The sequence below is a fragment of the Oncorhynchus masou genome, chromosome 8 (genome assembly GCF_036934945.1).
Source record: "Oncorhynchus masou masou isolate Uvic2021 chromosome 8, UVic_Omas_1.1, whole genome shotgun sequence".
NCBI classification, from domain to species: Eukaryota; Metazoa; Chordata; class Actinopteri; order Salmoniformes; family Salmonidae; genus Oncorhynchus; species Oncorhynchus masou.
The window spans coordinates 11,788,902-11,799,908 of NC_088219.1; positions in this window are offsets into that span (position 1 = coordinate 11,788,902).

Below are 11,007 nucleotides of genomic sequence, written 5' to 3' on the forward strand. Positions count from 1 at the left end.
TGTATTTTCTGTTTCACTTTGTTAGTTCTTAATTTCAGTTTCCTGTGTGTTTCCCCCTTGTGAGTTTTGAGTGCTAGTGTTTGTTATTTTTGGTTTTAAGTATTCTGTATCGTTAACGTTCTCAATTATTCAGTGAGGTATTTACATTTTTCCCAAGTCGCTGATTCCTGGTCTGATTCATTCTCTGCCACATCACAGCAAGAACTAACCTCCAATATGGTCCTAGCAGAGATCACCCAGATCCGGAATGTGGAAGCCCACCAAGGAGCACAGTTAGGGTGGCAGCAAGAACAGCTCTCCCAACTCTCTGGGACCCTACGGGCACTCGCTGAGTCGATGTAGGAACAGCAGCCACCATCTTGCAGATCCATAGTAGCCTTCATTGCTGAGCTGCGACGAGTCTTCGACTACCCAGTCGGCGAACAACAAGCGGCCAGCCGACTGTTCAACCTCCGCCAAGGGGCCAGACCAATGGCTGACTTCGCCATTGAGTTCCGCACCCTCGCCACCAAGAGTGGGTGGAATACGGAGGCACTGGTTACAGCTTTCCACCAGGGTCTGTCTAACTCCATCAAAGATGAACTGACTGCTTGGGATCTGGGAGAGGACCTCGAAACCCTGATAACGCTGGCAATCAGAATTGACAACCATATCCGAGAACAGGGGAGACAGCTCTCTTTTGACACCACTCCAGCATTCTGATTTCCTTAGCACCCCAAGCCCACCTAGCCCAGCATGGAGAATTCCATTAAGCTGGGTCGCACACATCTGAGCCCACAGGAGCGTGACAGGCACATGTGCGAAGGCTGCTGCCTCTACTGTGGAGGTCTCTGCCATCTCCGTGCTACATGCCCAGAGCTGATGGGAAACACCAGGGCTAGCCAGAACATGGGGAGACCCCGACGAGCTGTGCAGTTACCTCCCGGCTACCCAGTCACCGTCTGTCACTACCCGCAACCCTCCACTGGACAACCGCCAGTACCAGATTCAAGCCTTTATGGACTCCGGGTCCGCAGATAATTTCATTGATGCTACAAATTCCCTGGGTGAAATGTCCCATCCCTCTGCAGATTCAAGCCCTTGATGGACGCCCCATTGGCTCCGGTCAGGTGGAATATCAGGCCAAGCCCATTCTACTGCAGGTTTGGGTGAACCACTCTGAGACTCTTAGGTTTGTCTTGATCAATGCTCCTGATAACTCATTTATCCTGGGGTAACCCTGATTAGCGCTACATAACCCACCAGTTTCCTGGTCTATGAGACACCTACTAGACTGGGGTAAGGACTGCCAGACTATAGGTCTAAGATCCCCACCAATAGCCATTTCCATGTCCTCCTGCATCCCTTGAAGACCAAGACTTTTCCACTCTCCCTCCAGAATACTTCGAACTCCGGGAGTCTTTCAGTAAGAGGCAGGCCGCCACCCTTCCCCCTCATCGCCCTTACAATAGAGTTCCTATAAGGTGCCACACCTCCCTGGGGTCGTCTATACTCCCTCTTGACCCATGGAGCGGCAGTAATGGATAATTGCACCCAGCAGTCGCTGGAGGCAGGTTTAATTCGCCCCTCCACATTCCCTGCTGATGCAGGCTTCTTATTCGTGGATAAAAAAGGATGGAAGCCTGCGTCCCTGCATCGATTACAGAGGGCCGAACCAGACTACAATCAAGATTCGCTACCCCCTACCCATGATGTCCTCCGCATTGAAGTTGGTCCAAGGGGCCCAATTCTTCACCAAACTGGACCTCTCGACCTCTGTAACACTTACACTTAGTGAGAATCAGGGAGGGAGATGAGGGGAGACTTCATTTAACACCCCAAGTGGCCACTGTGAGTATTTAGTCATGCCCTTCGGCAGTCCTTCAAGCATTGGTCAATCACACCCTGAGAGATATGTTGAATCGTTTCGTCTTTGTTTACCTCGATGACATCTTGATCTCCTCCAAGACCCTTCCAAAACACATACTGCACGTCCAACAAGTCCGGAGACACCTCCTGCATTGTGAACTATATGTCAAGCTAGAGAAGTGTGAGTTCCACGTATCACAAGTTTCCTCCCTGGGTCACATTATCTCTACCCCAGGCCTCAAAATTGACCCCATAAAGATTGAGGAGGTCGCCGCCTGGCCCCGTCCCACCTCACTCAGGCAGGTCCAGAGGTTCTGGGTTTGCCCATTTTTACAGAGGTATATACGCAACTTTGGTGCGATGGCAGCGCCTCTCACAGTCCTAACCCACAAGTCCCAGACCCGTTTTGCTGGACCCTGAGGCTGACAGGGCATTCCTAGAGCTCAAGGGATGTTTCACCTCTGGACCCATCCTCATTCATCCTGATCCGAATCGTCCCTTTGTCATGGAGGTGGATACCTCGGGCACAGGAGCAGGGGCGGTCCTTTCACAGCAGAATGAGGAGGACCGGGAGCAACCGGGAGCTCTTGGCAGTCAAGTGGGTCCTTGGGGGTGGAGACACTGGTTGGAGGGGGCACCACATCCTTTCGTGATCTGGACGGACCTGAAGAACTTGGTTTCCATTCAAGAAGCCAAGAGATTGAACGCTTGCCAGGCTAGGTGGGCTTTGTTTTTTAACAGGTTTGTTTTCACACTAGCCTATCGCTCTGGATCCAATAATCAGAAGGCAGACGCCTCTAACAAGGAAAGGGATCCCAAGCCCATCATACCCAGCTCAGGCATTGTGGCCCTGTGATATGGAGTATTGAGGCCATGGCCCGACAAGCCCAGACCCGAGAACCTGACCCCGGCGGGAGACCCACTAACAGACTTTACGTTCTGCAATCAGCCCGGTTTCTGGTGGTCCAACATGATTGAGGATGTGAGATCCTTTGTTGCAGCCTGTTCCATCTCTGCCCAAAGCAAGTCTTCACGTCAGTGACCGGCCAGGTTGCTCCAACCTCTTCCCATCCCCAGCCAGCCCTGGTCTCATCTGTCTGTAGACTTTATCACAGGGTTACCTCCATCCCAAGAGCTTACCACTATCCTGGAGGTCGTCGAATGGTTCTCCAAGTCAGCCAACTAATCGCCTCACCCAAGTTGCCTTCAGCAAACGAGACTGCTGATCTCATGATTACCCATGTCTTTCAACTACACAGACTTCCCCAGGACATTGTCTCAGATCATGGGCCCCAGCTCATCACACGGTATTGGAAGGCCTTCTGTTCCCTGTTGGGGGGCATCGGTGAGCCTCTCTTCTGTGGACCGCCCACAGTCGAATGGTCAAACTGAGCGGGCTAACCAGGAGCTGGAGAAGTTTCTCCCCTGCTTCGTCTCCACTCAGGCCAGCAACTGGAACAAGTTCCTTGTCTTGGCTGAGGCGTTTATTCAACCATGTTGCCGCACCTGGATCAAAAGTGCGATCCTCCTTCCTCCGATCCTCTGCCTGACACCAACATCAGGCAAACCAACACCGAAAAACTCTTCCGCTCCTCTGACCGGGTCAGAGGAGTGTGGCTGTCTACCCATGATCTTCCCTTAAAGGTGGACCCTGTAGTATCTGGTGGACTGGGAGGGCTACGGTCCGAGGAGCTGGCTTGTGTGCCTGCCTGGGACTTCCTAAATCTGGGTCTTGTTAGAGACTTCAAACAACTACGTGGTGGTTGTCATGGCTTCGCAGCTGGAACTGATCCTAGAGGGGGGAGGGGGGGGGGGTCATGATTCCGACTGGCAGCAGAGACCGCCCTAGAGACTTTTATTGTACTCAGGTGTGTCTTATTATTTCATTATTGTTTCCCCTTTAAGAGAGGTGTGTTTTCTGTTTCCCTTTGTTAGTTCTTTATTTCAGTTTCCTGTGTGTTTACCCCGTGTGAATTTCATGTGCAAGTGTTTGTGGTTTAAAGTTTTCTGTATCGTTACGTTCTCAATTATTCAGTAAAGTATTTACGTTTTTCCCAAGTAGCTGATTCCTGGTCTGATTCATTCTCAGTAGTGCGTGAGCGCGTTCAATGAGCGGGTTCAACTATACCACGTCAAAAAGAAAAGTGGCTTCTCTGAAATGAATCACCAAACTCTTTTCCAGAAAGAATGTGAGCAGATTTGAGAGCACAGTTTAATTGTTTACAGAACCCCATAACGTGATTAATATCTCTGGAGAAAAATGTATTTAAAAAAGGCAGCAAGCATATTAATTAAATTATGAAAATCATTCAGCTCTTCTTCCCTTGTTGACCCCGAGAAGTGCTGAAAGATAAAGAATAGCCATCTGATTCTGCCAGGCCGTTGTCCACCTGAAAGGACACAGTGACCGCGAGGAGCCAGAATCACATGTCCTGCACCATTATAGAAAAATTCCCCCTTTAATTGACTGGAATAAATCCCAACAGCTCACAGTTGGCAAGCATAAATCCCACGTGGTATCTGAAAAACATTATTTTGTGGCTGGCAGATAAAGATCATTAAACATTACTACAACACCCCCACTTGCTATTTCCAAGAAAGGCCCCTTCCTTTGTGTACATAGGGATCCTACACAGCTTTTCCCAGCACCTACACTCTTCAAAGATGAACAAAGATTTGAAAGACGTGTGAGATTATGAAACGCATGGAATGTAAAACAGTGTTATCTGTCTTGGCCTTTGGGGATTAGTCATGTTTGACTGGTTGCTGTGGTATGACTATATGAGAGGATGTCAGTCTCTGGGCCTGTGGAGACGGGCAGAGGACAGACACTGACACTGCGTACACACACAGTCTGCCCCTCTCTCTGTATGAGTGAAGGAGATGAAATGCCCCTGATCTGCACTATCAGCAGTCAATTCATTAGCACAAGCGTTAATGTGATGAAGCTTAAGATTTTATTGTCTGCATGTATTCATTGACCTCTACATCTATGTACAGTGTGCAAAAGTAGCCTCCTTACACTACTTGTCCTCTCTCGTATTCACAGTGTAAAGGGGCCAATCGGTGTCTGTGTTGATTACTAGAGAAAAGACACTGATCAAACTGGTCAGGTAGTTTTGATGACTTAGTTTACTTCAGAGGTTTCTAATCCAGAGTCCTGCAGTACATGGAGAAGGGGTTGGTTGGGGCATATCGAAACCATGCTTAAAATACATGGCAGTCAGAGGAGACTAAACGTCCAATCATTCCCAGTCAGAAAAGAGTGGACATCATTTTTGCTGTACCTATGATGTCCCTATATAGTGCACTACTGTTGACCAGAGCCCTATATAGTAAACTACTGTTGACCAGAGCCCTATATAGTGCACTACTGTTGACCAGAGCCCTATGTAGTAAACTACTGTTGACCAGAGCCCTATATAGTGCACTACTGTTGACCAGAGCCCTATGTAGTAAACTACTGTTGACCAGAGCCCTATATAGTGCACTACTGTTGACCAGAGCCCTATATAGTGCACTACTGTTGACCAGAGCCCTATATAGTAAACTACTGTTGACCAGAGCCCTATATAGTGCACTACTGTTGACCAGAGCCCTATATAGTGCACTACTGTTGACCAGAGCCCTATATAGTGCACTACTGTTGACCAGAGCCCTATATAGTAAACTACTGTTGACCAGAGCCCTATATAGTGCACTACTGTTGACCAGAGCCCTATATAGTGCACTACTGTTGACCAGAGCCCTGTATAGTGCACTACTGTTGACCAGAGCCCTATATAGTGCACTATGGTTGACCAGAGCCCTGAATAGTGCACTACGGTTGACCAGAGCCCTATATAGTGCACTACTGTTGACCAGAGCCCTATATAGTGCACTACGGTTGACCAGAGCCCTATATAGTGCACTACAGTTGACCAGAGCCCTATATAGTGCACTACTGTTGACCAGAGCCTTATATAGTGCACTACAGTTGACCAGAGCCCTATATAGTGCACTACTGTTGACCAGAGCCCTAAATAGTGCACTACGGTTGACCAGAGCCCTAAATAGTGCACTACGGTTGACCAGAGCCCTATATAGTGCACTACGGTTGACCAGAGCCCTATATAGTGCACTATGGTCGACCAGAGCCCTATATAGTGCACTACAGTTGACCAGAGCCCTATATAGTGCACTACTGTTGACCAGAGCCTTATATAGTGCACTACAGTTGACCAGAGCCCTATATCCCTGGTCAAAAGTAGTGCACTACAGAGCCCTATCCCTGGTCAAAAGTAGTGCACTAGATAGGGAATAGGGTACCATTTGGGAGGCGACCCAATGCGTCATCTGTAATGACAGGCATATTGATCTATCTGTAGGGTAATTGTGGCCCTGGACTGTAACAATAAATGCAACTTGTCTGCTGTTCCTCGTCTCAGAGAAATATGAAGTATTATCTCTACACCTGCAATAGCATTTGCTAAATATGTGTATGTGACCAACAACATTTGATTTGAAGTAGAGGTCATCAGTGGCCTGCAGTCACAGTCTACTCAAACTAAACACACTCATAACCCTGGTGTGTCACGTCTTTGCTATCTGTCTGTCTGTGACTCCCTCCCTCCCTCCCTCCCTCCCTCCCTCCCTCCCTCCACCACAGGTGGGAACAGAGATGTACTGGTCAGCCCTGGCTCATACTTCTTCCTCTCCAACAGCTGTGGTCAGGGAGAGGAGTGGCTCAAGACCCTCAACAAGGGTGTCTGGATACCCTTTACAGGTAACTTCACTATAACACTACGGCTACACTGTTACACACTCATCAGCCAACATCACTCAAATTCAGACACTCTCACTGTCTCTCACTGTCTCTCACTGTCTCTCACTGTCTCTCACTGTCTCTCACTGTCTCTCACTGTCTCTCACTGTCTCTCACTGGAAACGGTCGACCAAGGCGACTGTTTACAAATCCAGCTGGATTTGAAAACTCAGGTTTGGTTTGCCAGAAATACAACTCGTTCTCTCCAGCAAGATTCAAATAATCAATTCACTCTCGACCGTATAATTTGGTCACGTTACATTGTTTAATACATTTTAGTTCAACAGACTTCCTGGACTGACCAGTGTCTGACTTTTCCAGTCAGCCCTGTGTGTGTGTGTGCATTCGTCAGCCTTAGCTCCTCCTCCCCCTTGGTGGGCACAGCTGTGTGTCTGCCTTAGCTGGGTGCCTGCCTGGGCTTCACACCATAGTTACCCAGAGAAGGGCCAGCTCCCCTTCAAGCTCCATCAGTCTCAAGGCCCAGGGACAAAACATAGGGGGCTCCACCTAGAGGTCTGTAAACAGAGCATAGGAGTGTATACACACACACACGCACGCACGCACTCACACACACACACACACGCACGCACGCACGCACACACTCACTCACTCACTCACACACACACACACGCACGCACGCACGCACGCACGCACGCACACACACACACACACACACACACACACACATAGTAATCCTGTAATATTCGAGCCTCAGGCCACCATGGAGGGAATTCACTGGGTCAAACTACACTTTACTGCCTGTAAAGACCTTAAGCTCTTAAATGTCCTTTAAGGCTACTTGTGTTGTGTGCCTACAGTACCATATAAATCTGACCCTGGGACAGAGGGGAGTGGGGGGACAGAGGGGAGTGGGAGGACAGGGGAGTGGAGTGGAGAGACACAGGGGAGTGGGGGGACAGAGGGGAGTGGGGGGACAGAGGGGAGTGGGAGGACAGATGGGAGTGGGAGGGGAGTGGGGGAGTGGGAGGGGAGTGGGGGAGTGGGGGACAGAGGGGAGTGGGAGGACAGAGGGGAGTGGGAGGGGAGTCGGGGAGTGGGGGACAGAGGGAGTGGGGGGACACAGGGGATTGGGAGGACAGAGGGGAGTGGGAGGACAGAGCGGAGTGGGAGGGGAGTGGGGGAGTGGGGGACAGAGGGAGTGGGAGGACAGAGGGGAGTGGGAGGGGAGTGGGGGAGTGGGGGACAGAGTGGAGTGGGGGGACAGAGTGGAGTGGGGGGACAGAGTGGAGTGGGGGGAGTGGGGGAGTGGGGGACAGAGTGGAGTGGGGGGACAGAGTGGAGTGGGGGGACAGAGTGGAGTGGGGGAGTGGGAGGACAGAGTGGAGTGGGGAGACACAGGGGAATGGGAGGACAGAGGGGAGTGGGAGGACAGAGGGGAGTGGGAGGGGAGGGGAGTGGGGGACAGAGGGGAGTGGGAGGACAGAGGGGAGTGGGGGGACACAGGGGAGTGTGGAGACAGAGGGGAGTGGGAGGACAGAGGGGAGTGGGAGGGGAGTGGGGGAGTGGGGGACAGAGTGGAGTGGGGGTGGGGGGACAGAGTGGAGTGGGGGGACAGAGTGGAGTGGGGGAGTGGGAGGACAGAGTGGAGTGGGGAGACACAGGGGAATGGGAGGACAGAGGGGAGTGGGAGGACAGAGGGGGAGTGGGAGGGGAGGGGGGAGTGGGGGACAGAGGGGAGTGGGAGGACAGAGTGGGGGGAGGGGGGGGACACAGGGGAGTGGGAGGACAGAGGGGAGTGGGGGGACACGGGAGTGGGGAGACAGAGGGGAGTGGGAGGACAGAGGGGAGTGGGGGGACACGGGAGATTGGAGGGACACAGGGGAGTGGGGGGACAGAGGGGAGTGGGAGGACAGAGTGGAGTGGGGGGACACAGGGGAGTGGGGGGACAGAGTGGAGTGGGGGAGTGGGAGGACAGAGGGGAGTGGGAGGACAGAGGGGAGGGGAGGACAGAGGGGGAGTGGGAGGGGAGTGGGGGACAAAGTGGGGGGGGAGTGGGGGGACAGAGGGGAGGGGGGGGGGGGGGGACAGGGGAGAGGGAGACAGAGTGGGGGGAGTGGGGGGGACACAGGGGAGTGGGGGGACACAGGGGAGTGGGGGGACAGAGGGGAGAGGGAGACAGAGGGGAGTGGGGGAACAGAGGGGAGTGGGGGGACAGAGGGGAGTGGGGGGACAGGGAGAGGGGAGACAGAGTGGGGGGGACAGAGGGAGAGGGGGGACAGAGGGGAGTGGGGGAGACAGAGGGAGTGGGGGACAGAGGGGAGTGGGGGGACACAGGGGAGTGGGGGGACACAGGGGAGTGGGAGGACAGAGGGGAGTGGGGGGACAGAGGAGAGTGGGGGGACAGAGGGGAGTGGGGGGACACAGGGGAGTGGGGGACAGAGGGGAGTGGGAAGTAAGAGGGGAGTGGGGGGACACAGGGGAGAGGGGAGACAGAGGGGAGTGGGGGACAGAGTGTAGTGGGAGGACAGAGGGGAGTGGGGGAGGGGAGTGGGGGACAAAGGGGAGTGGGGGGACACAGGGGAGTGGGGGGACACAGGGGAGTGGGAGGACAGAGGGGAGTGGGAGGACAGAGGGGAGTGGGAGGACAGAGGGGAGTGGGAGGACAGAGGGAGTGGGGAGACAGAGGGGAGTGGGGGAAAGCGGGGAGTGGGGGGACAGAGGGGAGTGGGGGACACAGGGGAGAGGGCAGACAGAGGGGGAGTGGGAAGACAGAGGGGAGTGGGGGGACACAGGGGAGTGGGAGGGGGGACACAGGGGAGTGGTTGGACAGAGGGGAGAGGGGAGACAGAGGGGAGTGGGGGGACAGAGGAGAGTGGGGGGACAGAGGGGAGTGGGGGACACAGGGGAGTGGGGGACAGAGGGGAGTGGGAAGTAAGAGGGGAGTGGGGGGACACAGGGGAGAGGGGAGACAGAGGGGAGTGGGGGACAGAGGGTAGTGGGAGGACAGAGGGGAGTGGGGAGTGTATTGGAAAGGGAGGGAGGTATGGCACTGGCTGAGTGAAAACACATTCCTGAAGCATGTGGAGGAATGGATAGGACAAGGAGGGAGAGGCACACGCAGCAAGGCCACAGCTTACTCCTCTGGACAAACTAAATAGTACTAAACACCATTACTGCTGGATAACACAGGAACACTGACTTCCATCTCCTCTGAGGGAATGGAGGGAATAATACACTACTATAATAACACCTTCTATGAGAGATGGCAGCTAAGTGGATTCTTTTGTCAACACAATCCAGCCTGAAAGTAGTTCCTCTGGATTTTTCAATGCCAGATTGAGTTAAATTTAGCAGCCTAAAAAAGGACTTGAGCCCTGGGAACCAAGGCTGAGGTGAGCATGAGAGGAGCCGAGCCACAAGTGCACTATTTATCGGGATTCAGAGACAACGTGCCGAGGAACTTTTCTGACATTCCAATGTTCAGTGGCGAAAGAAGGGACCTGTGTTATCAGTCGAACACGTAGTATTACTGGACTCTCAAATCTCCTGTCAAATCATTTGACTCAAGACTCTGATGAGGAGACATTAACCACCAAAGTTTCCAAAGTTCAACATTCCATGACTTTTTGACATGGCTCATATTCCTGTGACTGTTCAATTGATTGGGATGTTTGCTTCTTTCTATGCCTCAGTGACTGTGAGTTTTCAATGTGTCCGGCACTTTACAATGCCTCTTCTTGTAGAATGAAATTCTTTCCTTTGGAATGCTCATTTATCTGATTAGGTCACATAGTTGAGCTCAGGGACCACTGTTGAGCATTTGACAAGGAAACTCATTTCTTGAGTCATCAGATCAAGGAGCCTTATCTGTTTACCTAAAGAGAGGGAGAGGAGGAGGGAGGGAGAGAATAGACATAACACGGAGTACCAGCCAGGAGAGAGTTTACAAAACAAAAAGAGGTAGATAAAGTGGGAGAGGACACGCACTGGTCTCCACAGCGCCGAGCTGTCACAAGCCATCTGGGTCCTCTCATAATCCCCCATCAAACAGCCCGACTGGCCAGAAAGAAAAGAGTGATCTGGACGGTAAGAGAGACGGAGATCTGGAAGGAGAAAGAGAGAGAGAGATTTGGATGTTGAGAGAGAGAGAAATATCTGGGTGGGAAAAAAGAGAGAGAGAGATCTGGACAGTGAGAGAGAGAGAGAGAGAGAGAGAGAGATCTGGACAGTGAGAGAGAGAGAGATCTGGTCAGTGAGAGAGAGAGAGAGATCTGGACAGTGAGAGAGAGAGAGATCTGGACGGTGAGAGAGGGAGAGAGAGATCTGGACAGTGAGAGAGAGAGAGATCTGGACGGTGAGAGAGAGAGAGATCTGGACAGAGAGATCTGGAGAGA